Below are 21,770 nucleotides of genomic sequence, written 5' to 3'. Positions count from 1 at the left end.
GTCTTGGACTGTTGCTTACAGTAAACAATGACACCTTTAAAAAACAAAGATAAAACAAAACAAAACAAAACATTTTTGCCCTAGCAAATATATAAATTGCCAAAAAAGATCCCTGAGTTAGGGTTTGGGTAGGGTTTTATTTTTACCTTTCCACGAGAATAAAAACATCCAGCTAAGGAGTCCAGAGATCACTGAACAAGTAAAACATCTGAAGAAAAAGGGTGGATTTTCAAGAGAAATTGTCCGAAGAAAAACTCAATTGGCCAAGTTGTATCGCCCACCTCCAGCTTGTCTCTGCTGCCCTCTCCAGACTTGAGTGGCAAATGGTCTTTATTTGGTCACAGTCCAGTTAAAAAATTAAAGCTAGCTTTGAGGTTGGAGCGATGTACGCATAACAATATTGTGTAATTCAAATGCTGATTTCTGCACTCCCCATGTCTGGTTGCAATCCTTGTTCTGAGAATCTCTGGTTTCAATGTTGTGTAAACACTGCTCCCCACTTGTCTCCTAACATGTAAATAAAGGACATTACAGCCAATCACTGAGCAGGGGAGAGAATAGGGCTGGACTTCCTACCAGCCAGCAGAGGAGGAGTTAGAAAATTCAGCTAGGGCATTTAGCCAGAGGCAGAGGTCTAAGAGAAATCAGGAGAGGAGCTGGAGCAAGGAGAGCTACAAAATGCCAAGTATCTCTGAGATGTATGCTAAGAGAAAACCAGATTAGCTTAGAGGGTTAAGAACAGAGTAATAAGTGCTCAGTTATTGTGTTGTGAAGCTTATTTTTAAACAAATATAAGGGAGTCTCAATTATTTGTGTGATAGCAGGGTTAAGAGAGAAACCGAGAAACAAACACAGTTATATAAAAATAACTGTAACATAGTGTGGCTTTTTCATTCTCTAAACCCATGCACGCTTGTTAAAGGAAAACCTAAAACCTCTGTCTCATATGAGAAGAACCACCTGGTATGGGAGAGGGGAAACAAATAAAAGAAAAAAAAAAAAAAAGAACTATTCTATTGCCATTAATTTCATAATTTTTCATTTGATTCTTTAAAACTTTTCTAAAGGTATAAACATCTCAAAATCTATAAGATTATTATGTATATATAAACTTCTGTCATGATACAAGTAGACATAGAGAGTACTAAGTAATTCTAGAAATAGGCTTCATTTAGCTTCCTGTACAGGAAGGGTTGAGTCTGAAGCTGGTAACTAGGAACAAAGTTTGTGTCCTTCCGTTGGATTCAATAGATTGTGGCTCTCAAATTTACAGAGACCTGCTAAATATGGCATTTAACATTTTTAAGTTTTCCGCAATAAACCATGACCATTCCTGACAGTAACTTATGATATCTCCGAGAAGATGATGGGGCCCTGCCATGACTAATCTACCTGGATTGTGGTAACGCTAACCACTGGACTAGTCTGCCCTGTGCCTCTGCTGCTACCAGGTTCTGGGTGAACAGTAGACACCTTTGGGATGACTGCTGTGTTCTATGTAGCCATGATTGCCACTAAGCTGACAAACACTACTCAAAGATCAGCTTTGGGCTACAAACTTCTCAGGATATTCAAATTGCTGAGTTCATAGGTGACTGACACAATCATTTTAGAGAACTTTGAAATAAAAAATACTTAATCCTAAGACTGCCAAATACAACCAAGCAGCATGTTGTGGAAGGCTTAGCAGAAATAGCTTTGTCATTGTAAATAGTTTTACTGTGTTAGAGTTAAAACCTTTCTTTTTATTTTAGACAAAAGGGGGAAGTGTTGCAGGATATTTGCTCACACTGTGAACACCAGGATTGTGTTGTTTATGGGAAAAAACTGTTCCTAGCTATGGTGTAGCTCATCCCTAGCACTCACCTTTAATCCACGAGCTTTTTGCTTGAACAGAATTAAATAAAACCAACCATAGATCAAGAAGAGGAGCAAGCAACCAGTTCACAGAGTGTGAACATAGAGAAAAACCATAGAGAATAATGGGAAATCAGGAGGAAGGATAGAGAGATACAAAAAGGAGCAAGGTGCTCAAGAGAGTAGGAAATAATTAAACCCAAGACTGAAATAAATTAATTAGAAACAGAGAACAATACAAAGAACCAATGAAACAAAGAGTTGGTTCTGATAGGTAAACCCTTATTCAAACTAACTAAAAGACAGAGAGAATATCTAAATTAACAAAACCAGAAAAGAAGGGATATAACAACAGGCACCAAGGAAATTCTGAGAATCACTGGTAATGCTTTAAAAACCTGTACTCCACAAAATTGGAAAATCTAAAGGAAATTTTCTCTGTAGATACTTCCTAACAACTTTAAATCAAGCTCATATAAACAATTTAAATAGAACTATAACACCTAAGAAATAGAAGCAGTCATTAAAATCTGCCCCACCCTGCCCCCTTAAAAAAAAAAGCCATGGGCCAGACAGTTTTAGCATAGAATTCTACCAGACTTCTAAAGAGGAGCTAATACCAATACTTTTCAAACTATTGCGCAAAATAGAAACAGAAGGAATATGGCCAAATTTATTTTATGAGGTCACAGTTGCCTTGCCACCGAAAATATACAAAGATTCAATAAAAAAACAGAACAACAGACCATTTTCTCTCATAACAGAGATGCAAAAATAATACTTGCAAACTGAATCCAAGAGCACATAAAAAAAGATCAGCTATCATGATCTAGTAGGCTTCATCCCAGAGATGCAGGGATGATTCAACATAGGAAAAATAAGTCAATATAATCCACCATATGAACAAACTGAAAGGGAAAAAACTATCATCTCATTAAATGTTGAATAAAACCTTTGAAAGAAATCCAACACCTCTTCATGATAAAAGTCTTGGAGAGATTAGAGATATAAGGGACATGCTCAACATAATAAAGATAACTTACAGCAAGTCAAAGGAGGGAAAGACAAAACAATTAAACTAAAATCAGGGACGAGACAAAAACTGTCTACTTTCTCCCTATCTATTCAATATAGTACTTGAAGTTCTAGCTGGAACAGTAGGACACCTAAAGGAGATCAAAGGAATACAAATTGGGAAGGAGGAAGTCAAAGTATCTTTATTTGTAGGTGATATGATAATACACGTAAATGAACCTAAAATTTTGATCAGGGAACTCCTAGAGATGATAATCACTTTCATCGAAATGTCTGGATACAAGATTAACTCAAAAAAAAAAAAAAAAACAAGATTAACTAAAAAAAAATAAATAAAAGCAACAGCCCTCCTATAAATAAATGACAAACTGGCTGAGAAAGAACTGGGGAAACAACACCCTTCACAACAGCCAAGAATAATATATCTTCAGGTAACTCTGACTGAGCAAGTGAAAGAGTTAAATGACAAAATCTTCAAGTCTTTGAAGAAAAAAAACTGAAGAAGATATCAGATGATGGATCGATTTCCTGTGCTCACAGATTAGTAAGATTTACACAGTAAAAACATCCATCTTACCAAAAGCAACCTACAGAGTCAATGCAGTTCCCATCAAAGTTCTATGACAATTCTTTACAGACCCTGAAAGGACAATTTTCAACTTCATATGAACAAACAAATAAACAAACAAAAAGCCAGGATAGTTAAAACAATCTTGTACTATAAAAGAATGTCTGGCAGTATCACCATCCCTGATTTCAAGCTGTGCACCAGAGCTATAGTAATAAGCACCAGATGGTATTGTCATAAAAACAGACACATTGATTAATGGAATTGAATAAAAGATCCAGAATAAAAGATCAAGGAAGAGCCTTAAATGCATTGGTACAGAGAACTCCCTGAGCAGAACACTTTATAGCACAGGCACTAAGATCAACAACCCAAACTCACTGGGTTTTTGATTAAAAAAAAAAAAAGCAGAATTATACAATTAAAAAAAAAAAGAGAGAGAGAGAAAGAAATCATCCACAACAAATGGTGCTAGTCAAACTTGATGGCTGCATGTAGAAGAATACAGATAGATCCACATTTATCACCCTGCACAAAACCCAAGGCCATGTCAATCAAAGACTTCAACATAAAAACAGATGCTGAATTTGATAGAAGAGAAAATGAGGAAGAGCCTTGAATGCATTGGTACAGAAGACAACTTCCTGAGCAGAACACTTTATAGCACAGGCACTAAGATCAACAATTAATAAGTGGGTCCTTGTGAAAGTGAAAAGCTCCTGTAAGGCAGAGGGCATCATCATAAGGACAGAGCAGCAGCTTATAGAATGGGAAAAGATTTTCACCAACTCTGTACCTGACAGTGCGCTAATCTCCAAAATATATCAAGAACTCAAGAAGCTAGACACCAACAGACCAAACACCCCAATTAAAAAAGTGGACAGAGATCTAAACAGAACTCTCAACAGAGGAATCTCCCGTGGTTCAGACACTTAAGGAAATGTTCAACAGCCTTAGCCATCAGGGAAATAGTGATCAGGACTACTTTGAGAGTCCATCTGACACCTGTCAGAATGGCTGAGATCAAAAACATCAGTGAGACTGTCCTCCTGGAGCTGCACTGCCACCATCATCTTCTGGCCTCCATGAAAGCCCAGGTACCAAGAGCACAGCCTCTCCTCTGGCTTAGCCAGCCTGACTCCTGACCCCTGTTGATGTGATGAGGACCCATTGAACGGCTCATGTCTTTCTATGGTCCTCCCTGAATTCTGGGGACACTTGAAAGTACAGGTTGCAGCAACATTCCCCTGCCCCCTTCCTCTCATCCATGGCAATGGTGTCTTTCATATCCTCTCATTTCTCTTTGGGAAGATGCCTCTTGGAAAATCCAGCATCTACACCTGATACCTGACCTGAAGGGCCCTCAATTTATTCACTTTTGTAACAGAATTTGGCCTCAACAGCCCTTAGATAACCAATACAAAAGCCCGCCTAATACCTAACAGCACTTTGCCACTAATCAGGGACGTGAAAAGAGATTCATTCCCCAATCCCTATTTCTCTTTTCTTTGCTCTAAGTTCTGTTTGTTATTGTCTGCCCTTCCCCAGTGTAAATGTCCTGTGTTTTTAGTTACCACTGATGGATTCTAAGTTTGTTGCAAATCCCTCACCTAGCAAGAGAGGGAGAAAGCAAAGGAGTAGGCCAGCACACACACACACACACACACACACACACACACACACACACACACACACGTGCATGCGCTTTGTTGGCTGATGCTCCCCTGAGGAATCCTCTGGATTCAGGTGTCTTTTAGGTCTGTGTGGCATTAGACTGTGTCTTTTAGGTCTGCGTGGCATTAGACTGTTGTTTTCTGCTGTCTTACTCTAGTTAAAAGCTAGCTCTGGAGTTGGGGTATGGCTCCTCCTCCTCTAGACCCAAACACCTCATTTAAAAGTCTCCTTCAAAATCTGTATCCCATATCAGGCAAGCCGCCTGACTGTGTGAGAGAGAAAGGTGAGAGAGATATAAAAAGGAGGGACAGACTATTCTCAATGGGGACTATTGGTATTCATCTCACACGCTTGTGGTTTTGGTTTAAATCTCTAAAACTTTTCTAAGGTATAAATCTTACCTCAATGTGTAAGCATGTTGGGTACAATTAGGAGCATGTAGATTCTGTAACAAAGGGGCCAACTTAAAACTCATAAGACTGGGGTCGATATTTAAAAATCCATACAGAGGCAATCCTAAAGAAAACAAGGAGCTTGCTGCCATCTTAGCTGCTATCCCCCCATCAGGACGGAGGCAGCCATGTGGGTTCTAGGGTGGGAAAGAATGGGTTTTGCCATGTGATTTTACTCTCAGCTTGAGAGTAAATGTGACCATATGGCATAAGCTAACCAAGGAAAAAACAATTTCTAGCTATGAAGGCCAAACAGGATGATTTCTCTACTGTTTATGATCATGCTGATAAGCCTCTGCTTTTTTTTTTTTTTTTTAACCTCAACCATAGTCCCCTTTCCCTTTCTAGCCTCTTAGGTCTCCCTTTGTCCCTGCCCAAATGAAGCCTCTCAGGTGGCCACTTTCATCCCAATAGCAGGCCTTAGCCCCCTGATACTCATTCCTGCTCTGCCGTGGGACCTCCTTTACTTCCCCTACTCAGCCTGAACTCACCACAGGGCTCTCCTTCTGGGAAGTTGTCAGGGTGGACAGCTTGGTGAGGGTCAAATAGAAAAGAGACTGGGGTCCTACACTGCTAATTCTTCCACCTTTATTAAATAATTCCAGTATATTACCCAATTGTACAGCATCATCACCTTTTGTGATGGCTATGTGATTCTCTGCAACAATCTCCCTGAGGGCACATACAGATAAAATAGACCAACCTAATGCCACCCACCCAGCTGGGGCTGAGGCAGTCCCTGACTAGGACCCAGAATGGAATTAAAATACCCCCAGGAGCATACTTGCAAGGGTTCAATTTATAACTTGCCTTCTGGCTGGTGTCTACAAGGCCACCCTTAAAGTGGTAAATTATTTTTTTAAATCCAAAAGGTAATCCAGGAGAAACAAGAAAGCCTGTCTCAATTCCTAGACCACCTTACAAAGGCCCTCTTGCAATAAACCAATCTGGATCCCAAGTCTCCAGATGGAAAAACAAATCCTTACGACCTACTTCTGCCAGCATTTACCTCATGTTAGGGCCAAACTTAAATGTCCAGAGAAAGGACCCATGACTCCACAGGCAAAAATCTCAGCCATAGCCTTAAAGGTGTACAACCAGAGAGATGATAAGGTCCAAAATAAAAGAAATACTTGATGCTGGCTAAGGATTTTCAACCAGTCAATAGCAGCTACCTAGGCTCCCAAAGCCCAAGAATCTCTTGGTCCTGTTTCAAATGAAGTTAGGAGGGTCAGTGGGCCCAGCTCTGTCCAAACCCTCACAAACCATTCCAGCTGTGCCCATGATCCCATCAAGAGGCAGGCTGGGCCACTGACTGTTCCCATGCCCTTTTCAGCACGAAGACCTCAAGTCCAGATCACCTTCCATGCTCCAGACCTCCTAGGTTTGGCCATGAATACCCAAAACTCCTCCATAGCCAAACATCACCTCCTCTTATCCAATTACAAAACCCTTTCACTCCTATCCAGGGCAAAGGGCAAGACATAGCCTGCTGACCTTGTTCTGATTGTTTGGAAAGTTGTCTGTTTTCTGTGTGCAGATTGGATTCTGCTTTCTGGTAAACAGCTTTCTTTGTAAACATGGGAGCTGAGATGGAAGTTGGTCAGGCTCAGCTGAATGTATGGATAATGATGGGTCTTTTAGTGTGTGAGTATTCTGTGTTCTGTGTTTATTGGTTTTCTTTTTGCTTTCTGTGCCACCACTGCTAATGCTCCTTGCTATGGCTGCATTGATGGATAGAGCTCAGAATTTACTCTGGGCTTTCTGATCACTGGATTCAGTTTATGAGAGATATGACTTAATAACAATGCTTGTTGCATAAAGCATTAAAGTTACACCTCCATGCACTCATATACAAGCCCATATATTTCTGGCCTCAGTCGAACTTTTTATGTATGGATCAGAGATGTTAACCTTCTGTTCACCCATTACTGTCTTCTCTCTTCACCCCTGCCCCACCTTCCAACATATAAGGGTCTCCAAACACTAACTTCCCAAATTCCCTCCTTAGCTAGCATCGGCAGAGGGCACCATACTCACCTTTCAGCCATGTTCACATCTCAACATTCTAAATGGACCCAGTTGCTAATTTGATTCTCTTAAGGTGTGCACAGATCATTTGTCTCTTCTGGCTTCAGCCACCTATCACATTTGGTTCCAAATTCTAGAGTTCACCTCCTCAGTTGCCCCTCCCTTCCACCTGCTCTAGTCATCTGTCTTTCCGCACTTATTCAGCAAGCATCCTCTCTTGCTCCTGGAGCTTGTTATGCCCTCCAGAGCCTCTCTAGTGGGAAACTCTCTAGTTATTAGGACACTTGTTCCTCTACCTGCTTCCTTGCCTCCTCCCCCAGAAACTTAAACATTTACCCACGTTAATCCTGCAAATACCATGAGACAAATCTGGGCCATCCTAATCGCATATCAGCTACTGAACAGCGCTCTGCCTGGACGCTTTGGAAAGTGCTGGCTTTATGTCCCTTCCAGGTCAAACTCAAGACCCCATTCACAGCCTCACCCACTGGACTAACTAGACTCCCACCTTGCCTCTCATTAGCTGCTCTGAGTCAAATGCCACTACTACCCCTTATCTCTCCCATCTCTCTCTCGTCTGTATTGGAGACTGTTTCAACTCCTCAGGGACATACTTTATGGGCACACTGGATCCCTCAGACTATATAAAATTTTGGCTCTGAGCACTGCCATCCAGCCCTTACTTCTGAACACTCACAAGGCCTTGATCTTCTATGGCGCTCAGGCTTCTTATCTCTCACCCACTTGGTGGTCTAGGACTTGCGCCTTGATGTACCTTTCCTCAAATTTGTGCCTTGATGTACCTTTTCCTTAAATTAGGAGTGGTACCTGGTGAAGAACACTTGCTGGTTCCCATCACAGGATATATGGACGGGCCAATGAGCAGTTCAGAACTCATCCTTTCTTATAGTCCTAGGTGTAACTGCTGGCATCACCACTGGAGTGACGGGCTGACTACTTCCCTAGATATTTACCATCAGTTTTAGTCTAAGTTCATCCAGGATCTCCTATGAGTGGCTTAGACCATCCTTACCACTAAGGGCAAACTATACTCACTGGTTGCCTTACTGCTACAAAATCAGCAAAGATTAGACTTACTAACAGCACCAACCCACCCACAAAACTTTCAACCTAATCTTTTTCCTGCCTATAAGATGTGCAGGGATAAAGATGGAGCAGATATTGAGAGAATATCCAAACAATGACTGGTACAATGAGACCCACCCTGACACTATTAATTATACTCTTATATGCTGCAGACATGAGCCTAGCATAACTGTCCTCTGAGAAGCTCCTCTCAGCAGAGGATGGAAACAGATGCTGAGACTCACAGCCAAACATAGGGAGTCTTGTGGAAAAGTGGGGGAAGGATAAAAGGGCCCAGAGGGGACAAGAATTCCACAAGAAGACCTATAGAGTAGACTAACCTGGGCCCATGGAGCTTACAGAGATTGAAGCACCAACCAAGGAGCATGCATGGACTGGACCTAGGTCCCCAACACATATGTAACTGATGGGCAGCATGGTCCCATCATGTGGGTCACCTAAGAAGTGGAGCAGGGACTGTCTCTGACAAGGACTCTGTTGCCTGCCTTTGAATTGTAAGACTGGGGCTTAGGCTAGATCCTAGTTCCCGGAGCCCAATGAGACATGAGAGTCCAGTCGGATGCAAATAGCAGGGGATGGTTTATTGATCCATCATGACAGGGTCTACCAAGCTCTATTGAGCTGGAGACCCTGAATAAGCAAAGCTTGGGTCTTTTATACTCTTACAGGAGCAGAACTGGTGGTTAAGCAGAGTTGTTGGACCATGATTGGGTCTTAAGAATGCCCTTTAAAATGATTGGCTGCTAATTATTTTATACCTGAGTGGGCAAGAGCTCAGCTTGGGACATCATGTGTTGTCAGGTGTTCAGGACAGGTATGAGGGTGTGGTTTTTCTCGGAAAGTATAGAACAGCCCTGAGGCCATCTTGGAAGGTACTAAGTGGCCAGGGTTGAAAAACAACTTTTCTATCTTTTCATTCCCCCATCTCTTATGTTACTCTTTTAATCTTAAAAGACTGAGACCATCACAATTCATGTTCTTGGAGGGCTGCTGTATCATTGAGCCTTGAGTACTGTTGTCTAAGCATCATGATCTGGACCGTATTTATACGTTCTCTAATAAAGGATAGCAAGCGGTTAAGAAAGAAGGGGCAAGGTACTTTGTCCTCATGACTATTAGCTGGATGGCACCCAATCTTTGTTTGGTATAAGGTAGGACACAAAGCATAACTAGGTAGGACACAAAGCATGGCTAGGTAGGACACAGAGCATGGCTAGGTAGGACACAAAGCAAGCCTGATATGACTGGTTTAAACAGAACTAAGAGTCTAATTTTTAAAAAAAAATTTTATTAATTTATTCTTGTTACATCTCAATGGTTATCCCATCCCTTGTATCCTCTCATTCTTCCCTCCCTCTCATTTTCCCCTTATTCCCCTCCCCTATGACTGTTCCTGAGGGGGATTTCCTCCCCCTGTATATGCTCGTAGGCTATCAAGTCTCTTCTTGGTAACCTGCTGTCCTTCCTCTGAGTGCCACCAGGTCTCCCCCTCCAGGGGACATGGTCAAAGGTGAGGCACCAGAGTTCATGTGAAAGTCATACCCCACTCTCCACTCAACTGTGGAGAATGTTCTGTTCATTGGCTAGATCTGGGTAGGGGTTTAAAGTTTACTGCCTGTATTGTCCTTGGCTGGTGCCTTAGTTTGAGTGGGACCTCTGGGCCCAAATCTGCCTTTCATAATGTTCTTCTTGTAGGTTTCTAGGACCCTCTGAATCCTTCTACTTTGCTATTCTCCCATGCTTCTCTCATCTAGAGTCCCAATAGGATGTCCTCCCCTTTGACTCAGTTTCCTGGTAAGTGAAGGCTTTCGTGGGACATGCCCCTTGGGCTAGTATGCAGATATAAGTGAGTATATACCATTTGACTCTTTCTGCTTCTGGGTTAACTCACTCATTATGATCATTTCTAGTTCAATCCATTTGTCCACAAATTTTGGGAATTCCTTGTTTTTAATAGCTGAGTAGTATTCCATAATGTATATGTACCACAGTTTCTTTATCCATTCTTCTACTGAAGGACACTTAGGCTGTTTCCATATTCTGGTTATTATGAATAAGGCTGCTATGAACATGGTTGAGCAAATTTTCTTGTTGTGTGCTGGGGCATCTTCTGGGTATATTACAAGGAGTGGAATAGCTGGGTCTTGAGGAAGGCCTATTCCCAGTTTTCTGAGATAGCACCAGATAGATTTCCAAAGTGGCTGTACTAGTTTGCATTCCCACCAGCAATGAAGGAGTGTTCCTCTCTCCCCACATCCTCACCAGCATGTGGTGTCACTTGAATTTTTGATCTTAGCCATTCTGATGGGTGTGTAAGATGGAATCTCAGAGTTGTTTTGATTTGCATTTCCCGGATGACTAAGGAGCTTGAGCATTTCTTTAAGTGTTTCTCATCCATTTGATATTCCTCTGCTGAGAATTCTAAGAGTCTAATTTTTGTAATCATTTGTCCCATGTGCCAGAGAGTTGCCCTTGACTTAGCGTTTCAGCCTATAAAGTGGAGAAATGGGTGAAGTCATTCTCTTCTGTAATTTCTTCTTGCTGATATTATGGGAACTGTTATCAGGCCTAGAAAGGCTGAAAAGCTAGTCAAAGGCTAATGGGGGCATTCATCTAAAGCATCTGTTTAGCTGATCCAGTTGAAGAAACAGGGAGTAGCCATATCTGTGGGACTGGCTTACATCAGCTTCCAGCAGGTCCAGATCTCAGCAGCTCTGGATGGAGTCTGTTAGCCAGGTAAAAATCTGCTGAGACAAATTCAGACTAGGGATAGAATTTAAAATTGTGTCTATAAGACAGCTAGAGTAGGCTATGCCTTTGAAACCCAGTAAATGCATGAACATTATTTTCTCAGTCCAGAAGACTTGATATACAGATTGGACAGACTCATTTTTAGCATAGCGAGAAGCACCCTTAAGTTTATATTCAGAATACAACCAAAGGGAAATTGAATCTTGAGCTTGGGACTGATTAATAAGCAACCAGTATTCTACCAGCTTATTGATCTCATTTTAAATCTATAACTTGTACTTATGTACCTTTAAACTTTTCTTAAGATCTTTTAACTTTTATAACATGCACTTACCAACATTTAAACATTTTCTTAGACCCTTAAATATTAAATACTTTCTCAGACTATCAAACACTTGTATTTTAACTTGAAATACTTTCTTATTAGCATTCTTCTCTTACATGTATCAACCATTAACCGCTTTTTCAAACCCTCAAATGCTTTACTTGTCCAACTTGAACTTCCAGATTCTCAAATCTCATATAAAACACACCTTTTTCTATCCAGTTATTTACTAAGAGACACAGGCAGTTGAGTTACACTAAAAACTGTTTCTCATTTAACATGAAGCCTGTGAGCAAGACAAACCTGTTTGTCTTTTTAAATAAGAGAGGAGACCTAGTACGTAGTAGTTTTGACTAGCTAATGAATTGACTATTGTATTAACAGTGGACCTAATTTTCCTCTAGCTGTCAATCTACTATTAGCTAAGCCATCAGTGTAATCAGAGACCTGAGAAGGATAAATTGTAACCTAGACAATTTTCTGTACCAATTAAAATGACAGAGGTCATTAGGTATATTCTGGTACCTAGACAGTTGACCCACTTATCTCCTGTGGTAACATGGCACCATGGGCAGAGACAGTCTGGCCATCAGGCACAGAGGCACAGAAGATGAGAGGCTGTTTTTGTGGAAGGAGAAGACAGAAGAGATTGACCTCACCTTGTACTCAGCAAAGTGAGACAGTGACTCTCCGGGTGTTCTGTTCGTCCACAGTACATGTTGGGCCTAGCAGCAGGTGAAACATTTGGGCAGTTTTGCCCAGTGGTTAGAAACTACAATCCAGAGGTGGAGTCATCTGCCATGCCTAGTCTTCTCAGAGACTGACTGAAGGAGGAGACAGAGAGATGACAGAGAGGACTGCAGCGTCGGACCATGAGGGGTGGATTGATTCAATCGGGATGCGAAGTAAATAAATAAATAAATAAATAAATTAATAATAATAAAAAAGATTTACTCACAGCAGAGAGAGGTGGCCATTGCTTTTTCTTTAAAAAGAAATGTTATTTCTGTATCATCCAGTCAGGTATAGTAAGAGACATGATCCGACATCTCCAGATATATTGCCAAAATGTAAGAAACAGCTGGATGCCTCTGGCCAGTGAATCATTGACAATCCAGTATGGAACTGGATATTACCCTTCTTAACTAACCCCCCCCCCACTTCTCCTTTTCTTACTCCTACTAATTGTACCTTGCCTTACAAACTTCTTGTCTACATTTCTTTACCAGCAGATCCAAAAGATTTCTTAGCAGACTTTGAATCAATGGTTATTACAGGATTATTAGCCCCTAGCTGTGGAGCCAGAAGCTGTTCACTCCCAAATATACCCTGATGATGAAGGTCAAGTTATACTAAAGGACTTCACCCCCTTTCCCAATCCCTGATTGTTTATCAATAATAAACAAAAAGGGGGGAATGTAAGGTCCTTGAGGCCCTGCCCCTGAGGACCTCCAACTGCCAGGTTCTATCTACAGAACATACTCTACTCCAACTGCACTAATGGCCTGCCCTGCCCTACCCAGCCTACAGAGTGAAAAGTCCAATTCCAGGACTTGAAAACCCACCTGTCCCCACCCTGGAAACCTCCACTCTGGAAAGCTTTGGCCCTCAAGGAACCCTATATACACCCCTCTTTCTCTCTGACTAGAGGCCGCCACCCTCCTGGGTTCTTCCCTCCCAAAAAATCTCTTGTAAGGTTTGTTGTGCAGTGCGACTTTGTGTATTCCTTGGCTTCCAGGATCTCCCCTGTGCTCCCCCCCACCAGAGCTGTAACACCCACAGTGCAGCCTTGATATGAAGGTTTGTATCTGGTCTTACTGTAACTTGCTATGCTGTGTTCAGTCAATATCCCTAGGATATTGTTTCCTTTTTTGGAAGGGAAACAAAGGAGGAGTAGAGGAGTAGGTGTGGGGAAGAGGGGAAGTGAGGGGAAATTAGGAGGAGTGGAGGGAGGGAAACTGTGGTTGGAAGTGTAATGTATGAGAAAAAATTTGAAAAATTGAAAAGTAAAAAAAATTTTAGCTAAAAACACTGCTAAATTTTTTAGTTGGTTCAATGAACTGAATAGATAGTTCTCAAAGGACGAAATACAAATGGCTGATAATATTTAAAAATGTATTTAGTAGCAAATTAAAACTACATTGGCATTCCATCTCACCTTAGTCAGAATGTCTAGCATTGAAAAGGCAAATGTCAGTTCCATCAGCAAGAGGGTGTAGGGGAATTGAAACGTTTCGCATTCTTGGTAAAGTGAAGCCAGTATAGAAATCAGGGTGAAGAGTTCTTGAAAAACTTCCCTACAACTCAGCTCTATCCTGCCCAAGCTACATCCAAAGCTAGCCTTCCTTCCTTCCTTCCTTCCTTCCTTCCTTTCTTCCTTCTCCCCCTTTTTAAATCATTTCCAATTTTCATCATTTGTGTGTGTGTGTGTGTGTGCAAATGTGTGTGTATGCATATGTGTGTATATGCATGTGTGTGTGTGTGTGTGTGTGCATATGTGTGTGTGTCACACTCATGCTACAGAGGACGACTTGCAGGAGTTAGTTCTCTCCTTCCACCATGTGGCCTCTAGAGACTGAGCTGAGTTTGACAGGCTTGCCTGCTGAACCATCTGGTCCAGGATTCTATTTCTCACCCAGAGATGCTTGCACATCCATGCTCACTAGATGTCCATCAATGGACCTTTGGATAATGAAAATATTGTCCATATACACATTGAAATTTATTCAGTCATAAAGAATAATAGACTTATTCAGTGTGGAGAAAAATGGGTATATCTGGAAGTTATAATGAGAAAACCTAGAATCAGACTGACAAATACTGCATGTTTTCTCTCATATGCAAATAGTAGTGTTAAATTTTTAAAAGCAGAGTTGGAGTATATGTGGAGATTTTAATATAAATTGTAAACACTAGGGTTGGGAGAAAGGAAAGCTCACAGAAGAAACTAAGGTACACCTGAAAATGTGGGTATGGATTTCTCAAAGGAGAATCACCCTAGCGTTTAGTGTTTACATAGGTTATGATTCATATTGTATGTATAGGTCATGAAACAGAAAGCAAAGCATGAGTGGGGAAAACAGGCTTTTGAGGGAGGGAGCATGGGAGAACAACAAAAACAAATTATGAGGGAAATGCCATAGTTAAGTTCATTACTTTTTTGGTAATTAAAAATAAATAACAAAAATAATAAAAAAATTGGGAGCTCTCTACTGAAGGCTGTCTTGATGTCGTCTTACCTTCTGAGAGTGCAGACTGCTCTCAGTCCTTCACCAGCGTGAGTCACTGCCATGAAGATGGAAACTTGAAGCCCACATGGCTCTGTACAAACAAATCTTGGTGCAGGACATTTGATCCCATCGTGAACCCCAAGACTGTGAATTGTGAAAACATGTTTCTTGTTTGGCACGGTTCAGCCCCAACACCCACCTTTAATCCAAGAACTTTCTGTTTATTGTAAACAGGTGATTATGGTGTGGTTCAGCCCTAACACACACTTATAATCCAAGAGCTTTCTGTACTCAGGATTTAATAAAGTTAACCCTAGGTCAAGAGGCAGAGCAAGAAATCAGCTGACAGGGATTAAAGAGTAGGAGGGAATTTAAGACAGTGTAGATGCGAAGAAGGGTTTTTTGAGCTTTGAGCTAGCAAACCTGTAGCCTTGAGTTTTTGGCCTTTTCCTCCTGGGCTGTCAGCTGAGCTTTTTGGGCTTTTCCCTCTGAGATGTGAGCTGAGTTAGGAGAGTCAGCTGGGTGCGTTCTCTGCCTCTCTGAGCTGGCAGGTTTTTCACCCCAGCTTCTGCTCCTGATTCTTCATTGGTAAAATTGAACACTTGGCATTTACTTTTCTTTTAAAACAACAAAATCCTTTTCAAACAGCCATTGTATCCCATTAGTTTCACTCCCATATCTATCTTTGAAGAGTTTGCAGTCCTTAGGATCCAAAGTCCTTTTTCTGTTGTCTTGTTACATTTCTACAATTTATCACTTTTAATTAAAGATGGGGGTTTGAATAAGGATGGTCCCCACAGCCTTATGTGTTTGAGTGCTGGGCTCATAGGGAGTGGCAGTATTATGAGGTGTGGCCTTGCTGGAGTGGGTGTGGCCTTGTTGGAGGAAGTGTGTCACTGTGGGGGTGGGCTTTGAGATCTCTTATGCTCAAGCTATGCCCAGTGTGATACACAGTCTATTTCTGTTGCCTGTGGATCAAGATGTAGAACTCCCCCAGCTCCTTCTGCAGCTCCATGGCTGCCTGGATGCTGTCATAATTCTTGCCTTGATGATAATGGACTAAACCTCTGAAACTGTAAGCCAGCCCCAAGTAAATGTTTACCTTTATAAGAGTTGCCATGTCACGGTCATGGTGCCTCTTCACAGCATCTCCTGCCCCTCCACCTCGCTACAACTCTCTCTCCTTTGTTCTTCCTCAGGTTTCTTTCTTCTTTTCCTTACTTAGCTGCATTCTAAGAGTCAATAGATGCTCTGGGTTTGCCCTTTGGCCCCTGATATTTCCATCTATAGAATTTTTGTGGGTGGCTTCACTTGAACAGAGTAGCTACTCCAAGATAATGAGTTCAAAAATCTCTGAGGGAGCTCAGAACTTATAGTCCAAGCGCCTACTGGAAAACACCAATTAAATACCTGAGAGCTGACACATCTTTCTTCCCCAGCTTGCTTCTTCTGTGGATTCTTGCTCAGTGAGTGACACTCACCACGACCTAACTCTCTAACTTGGAAAAGCGCAGCCATGTTTCTTTTCTTTCCTTGTCTGACATGTAAGAAGTTGTGAAATCTTACAAATTCTGACTTTACAAGAGATGTCAGATATGCCTGTTTTCTATAGCATCACCAACCCTCACCCAAGTCTAGGCCACTACTGTCTCTCCTCTGTTAACTAAGTAGAGATCTCTCATGGCTTGTCACTGGCCTGTTATTCTCCTTAGTCTCTTTGTCTTTTTTCTGTTCTTGGTGGCTTGGATAAACCCTAGTTATCCCTCAAGCTCCCACATTGAACCTTCCCTTGGGAAATTTTCCTGACTAAGCTGTCCCCGCCCTTTAGCCCCAGGGTGTGTGGAGTGCTTCTGCTAAATGTAGTCCAAGTACTTAGCTCATTTATAATTGCTTACTTGCTTGTTAATTGCCCAACTAACTAACTCACTGTACTGTAAATTATCTGCTTTGTAGTGTACTGTTTTTAGCACCTAGTATATGGTACTAAAAATATTTGTTGAATAAAGTTAAAAAGGCTCTCTAAAAAGGCCTTCATTATTTTCTCTAGAGAACCAACATTTTGTAGTTCATCTAAAAATAAACAAGATCAGTGGTTTAGCAAATAAATCTATGGTGTGTGTGTAAACCTCACACTTTAAGTTCATGTGGTTGAAGAACCTCAACTATGTAAGTGAAACCTTATTTTCCAAATTAAAAAAATATACAGTGCAAATGGAAGTGTCATAGCTTTTGGTACTCATGGCAACAAGGAGTTGCAACAAACAAAATTAGCCCCTCTCAAAAATCCACATTAACAAAACCCCATTTATGTATCCAGAGCTTTTCTGTTTAACTCTGCAGTTTTAACAGTTCAATAATTCAACTGAAAATTTGTTAAGACTCACTGCTTGCCAAGCCCATCGCATGCTCAAGCTCATTTTCTCGTCTCTTTCGGCTGGGAAAGTATTTTTCTGTGTAGTGGCCCAGAAAAAAAACTTTTTCCCATGTTAATTACTCAAAGATTAAGAAAGGTAAAATAACACAGTTTGTTTTGCTCCCGGGATTACTCAACAGTGAACATCTGTACTTATCCTTGCTCATTCTCGCAGTGCTGTAATTTTTTGAATAATATATTTTCCTCGTATATATCAAATAGGGTTACTAACTGCGGTCTTCCCATTCTCATAATTAATAACTTAGTCTCAACTTTTTTGCATCTGTGAGTTTTTGGATCTTCTGCTGTGTATAAAGCACTGTGAAAATTGCCGAGGGAATTACATGTGTACTAGATTCTCAGTTCCTGTTGGAGAGTGTGACACCCACCTCCCCCATGAGACACATTAGGATAGGATGTGAGAAGAAACTGGTACCCAAGACTTGGCAAGTAGGATGTCTTTCCATTAACCACCAAGCGCTGCTTTGGGGCTTCGTATACTTACTTGGATGGAACCTGAACTTGGCTACTTTACTCTGAGGTTGAGTGTTTATAACCAAACAGCAACAAAATGGGGGAAGCTGCTTCCTTTTAAAGTTATAGTCACTAGAATCATGGTTGCATAAACATTTTTATAGTATTATAATGTATAATGTACCCAGGAGTGCAAAACTTCATTTCTTCCTCTTTCCATCCCTTCTTTTTATGAAAATTAATATTTTGTTTGAAATCAAAGTAGAAAGTAAAATAAAAGTTTAAAAAGTCAACTAATGTTAAAAGGCTTATGGAAAAATTATTGTAGTAATTCTTCTATCTCAAATTGCCTCATATTTACCTGGGTCCCTTCCTCCATCAGAATATCATTTTCAAAAATTTCAGCTACCTAATCTGATATTTACTCCTAATATAAAAATACTATGTACATCTTGTTACTGCTTTGATTCATCATCTTAAACATTCAGTTATTTGGTCCTTTATGATCATTTACTCATTTTCATTTTTAAGAAGTCCTATCACAGTTGAATCTATATTCAATAATTTAGTATGATTTTTATGTAGTTACATATACATATAAATTATGTATATAACATAGTTTGTATATATAATTATGTATGCAGTATTATGTATAATTTGTAGTATTATTAGGTATGTAGTTGATTTTATATACTTTACACTTTAGTCACCTGTATTTATGGTCTATATATGGTCTATAATACTATATATTATACTATCAATCATATGTAAGATGTGGGATAAATATATAGTTTATGTTACAGTTCTATGCGTTGCATACTTTCTATACTTTCTTGGCACTAGTGATGGTCTTTATATTATCATGTGTTTAGTGTTGATCTTTAAAACTTTCTTCTTTGAGAAGTGGTTCCCATTAGCTTCTTACATAACAAGATCTGAAAGACAACCGGCAAGTCCCCCATGCTTTTCTGTCCTGATGGCTTTTACGCTTGTTTCACTTAGGACTCATGTATACCTCCTTACTAGGTCTTCACTTTTACACCACTGCATAGGTTGGCTTTGTTAGCGTCACACAAAGTCACCTGGGAAGAGGGAAACTCAACTGAAGGATTGCCTCCATCAGATTGGCCTGCAGGCAACCGTCTGGGACATTTTGTTGATTGATGAGTGACGGGTGAACGCCAGCCTACTGCAGGTAGTGCCACCCTGCACAAGTGGTTCTGGATTGTATAAGAAAGCAGGCTGAGCAAGCAGTAGAGATCAAGCAAGAAGCGTTCCACCATGGTGTTTGCTTCAGTTTCTGTCTTCAGTTTCTTGAGTTGAGTTCTTGCCTTGATTTCCACTGAAGATGGGCTTTGACCAACAATCCCTTCCTCCCACAGGGGCTCTTGATCCTGTGAGTATTGCAGCAGGAAAAGCTGACTGATGCAGCCATCTTGTGAGAGTTCTCTCTAGGGATTTTGTTTGCAATGTGCTGAGCCTTGCTCCTTCTGACTTTCCTTATCATGTCATTGGTGCAGCTTCCTCAAGGACACTCAGAAAATCCATGCCAGGGATTTGCAAGACACATGGACTATTCGAAATGGCTTCATTCTGCCTTTACATAATTTGATGTTGGAACCACTCTTCTTCAGAAACTGTATTCTTGTCTCCCTTGTTCCTCCTTGTGTTGGGATTGAACTCAGGGCCTTCCCATGATGGCAAGTGTTCTGCCACTGAATTCATTTTCTCTTCTTTCTTTGTGTGTGTGCCATTGGGTATATGTGTGATTTTTTGTGTGTGTATGTGTGTTTATGTTATGAGTAACATATGTTGCACATATGTTACTGTGTGTTGTGTACATGTGTCACTATATGTGTGTATGATGGTTATATGTATATTGTGTGATATGTCATTGTGTATGTCATATGTAGGTTGTATATATATGTCACTGTGTATGTGTGTGTGTGAGAGAGATAGAGATAGAAATAGATAGATAGGCAGATAGATAGATAGATAGATAGATAGATAGATAGATAGATAGGGCAACCTTGGGTGTCTGTTGTCACCTTCTACCTTGGTTGAGAAAGGCCTCCTTTTCTTTTATTGTGGCTTGCCACCTGTGCACAAGGTTAGGTGGCTGGGAAGCTTCTGGGTTTATCTCGGCTTGGTCTCCCATCTTCCCTTGCATCCATGGGATTACAGACCCAGAGTACTATGTCAGGCTTTTTCTGGGCTCGGGAGGTTCAAACCAAGGTTGTCTTGCTTCCATGGCCAGCACTGTACCCGTAACTGAGCTATCTCCCCGTTCTCCTGCGCCTCTCTTGAAAAGACCTTTTCAACTACCTGATAGTCTTTGGCCATTTGTTCACCTTAAAATGTGAGACATTAAAAATATGATAATAAAGCTATAATCCACAGATCCAGAGAGGTTAGGTAAAGAGGAGAACTCTGAGGGTGGAGCACAAGGACCTCCCTGGGAAGGGGAAATAGAATAAATTTTGTGAGAGTGGGAAGGATCAGGTAGGGGTTTGAGGAAGGATGGAGGAAAAGAATGCAGGGAGAGACTGCTGGAATTAGGGAGATGCGGTGGTGGTGTGGAAACCTAGTGTAGTGGAAACTTCCTGGAATCTATGGGGATGAGCCTGGTGAGGTCTCCTAGTGATGGAGGATACAGAGTCTGAGCTGGCCATCTTCTGTAGCTAGGTAATGCTTCCAGTGGTGGAATGGGATCACATTTCTTTGAGTTGTTGGCCAAGGGAGTCATGTGGAGATCACTAAACAACCCAGGCTGATGCTAGGACAGAAGGCTGCTCTTTGAAAATTGGCCTTGAGGGAGAGGGGGAATCATTTCTGAGGACAACATCTATACATCTCACTGAACATAGAGAGGTAGCGCTGGTGCAGGCGTAGAGTCTTCACTCCTGCCTTCTAGCCTCTATGGTGTGGGAAGGTACCCCACAGACTATAGAAGGAAAAACCTGGCACCAACCCAGCCACAAAACTCTCCACCTACAAACTGTTCTGCCTGCAAGATGTGCTGGGGCAATGGTGACGTAGAACATGTGGGAGCAGCCAATCAATGCTTAGTTTAACTTGAGGCTCATGCCATGAGAAGGAGCCCATGTCCAGCACTGCTTGGATGGCCAGGAACTGGGGACTGGTTAGCCCAGAGACCTGTGGTAGAACCAAGTGCATGTATGTGCACACACACACACACACACACACACACACACACACACACACACATACACACACACACACACATACACACACACACACACACACACACACACACATACACACACACACACACACACACACCCAAGGAAGTGATTCCTAATGATACTCTTCTATACTCATAGATCAGTGCCTTGTTCCATTGTCAGAGAGGCTTCCTCAATCAGTAGATGGGAAGGGTTGCAGTCACTCAGACAGACATTATGCAGAGAGAGAGAGTTTAAATTGGAGATCTCCATTGGGTTACTCCCCTTGGACATCAGAGAACTCAGCAGAAAAGGGGAGGAATGATTCTGGGACTCAGAGGGCATGAAAACACCAGGAGAGCAAGGCCCACGGAACAACCAAGCAGGGCTTATAGGGGCACACAGAGACTGCAGTGTAAGCAGGGCCTGCACGGGTGTGCGCCAGGTGCTCTGTGTATATGTGTGTATAACATGACTGTTAGCTTGGTGTTACTGTGGGATTTCCAACAGTAGGAGTGTGTGTATCTCTGGCTCTTTTGCCCTCTCTTGAGTCTCTTTTTCTCCTTTTGGGTTCCTTTGTCCAACCTTGATATGAGGACTTTTGCCTTGTTTTATTCTATCTGTTTTTTTCCTGTTTGGCTGTAGTCTCTTGGAAGCCTGCCCTTTTC

Source organism: Acomys minous (genome assembly GCF_964271855.1).
Source record: "Acomys minous genome assembly, chromosome: 10".
NCBI classification, from domain to species: domain Eukaryota; kingdom Metazoa; phylum Chordata; class Mammalia; order Rodentia; family Muridae; genus Acomys; species Acomys minous.
Note: the sequence above shows the minus strand (reverse complement) of the source record.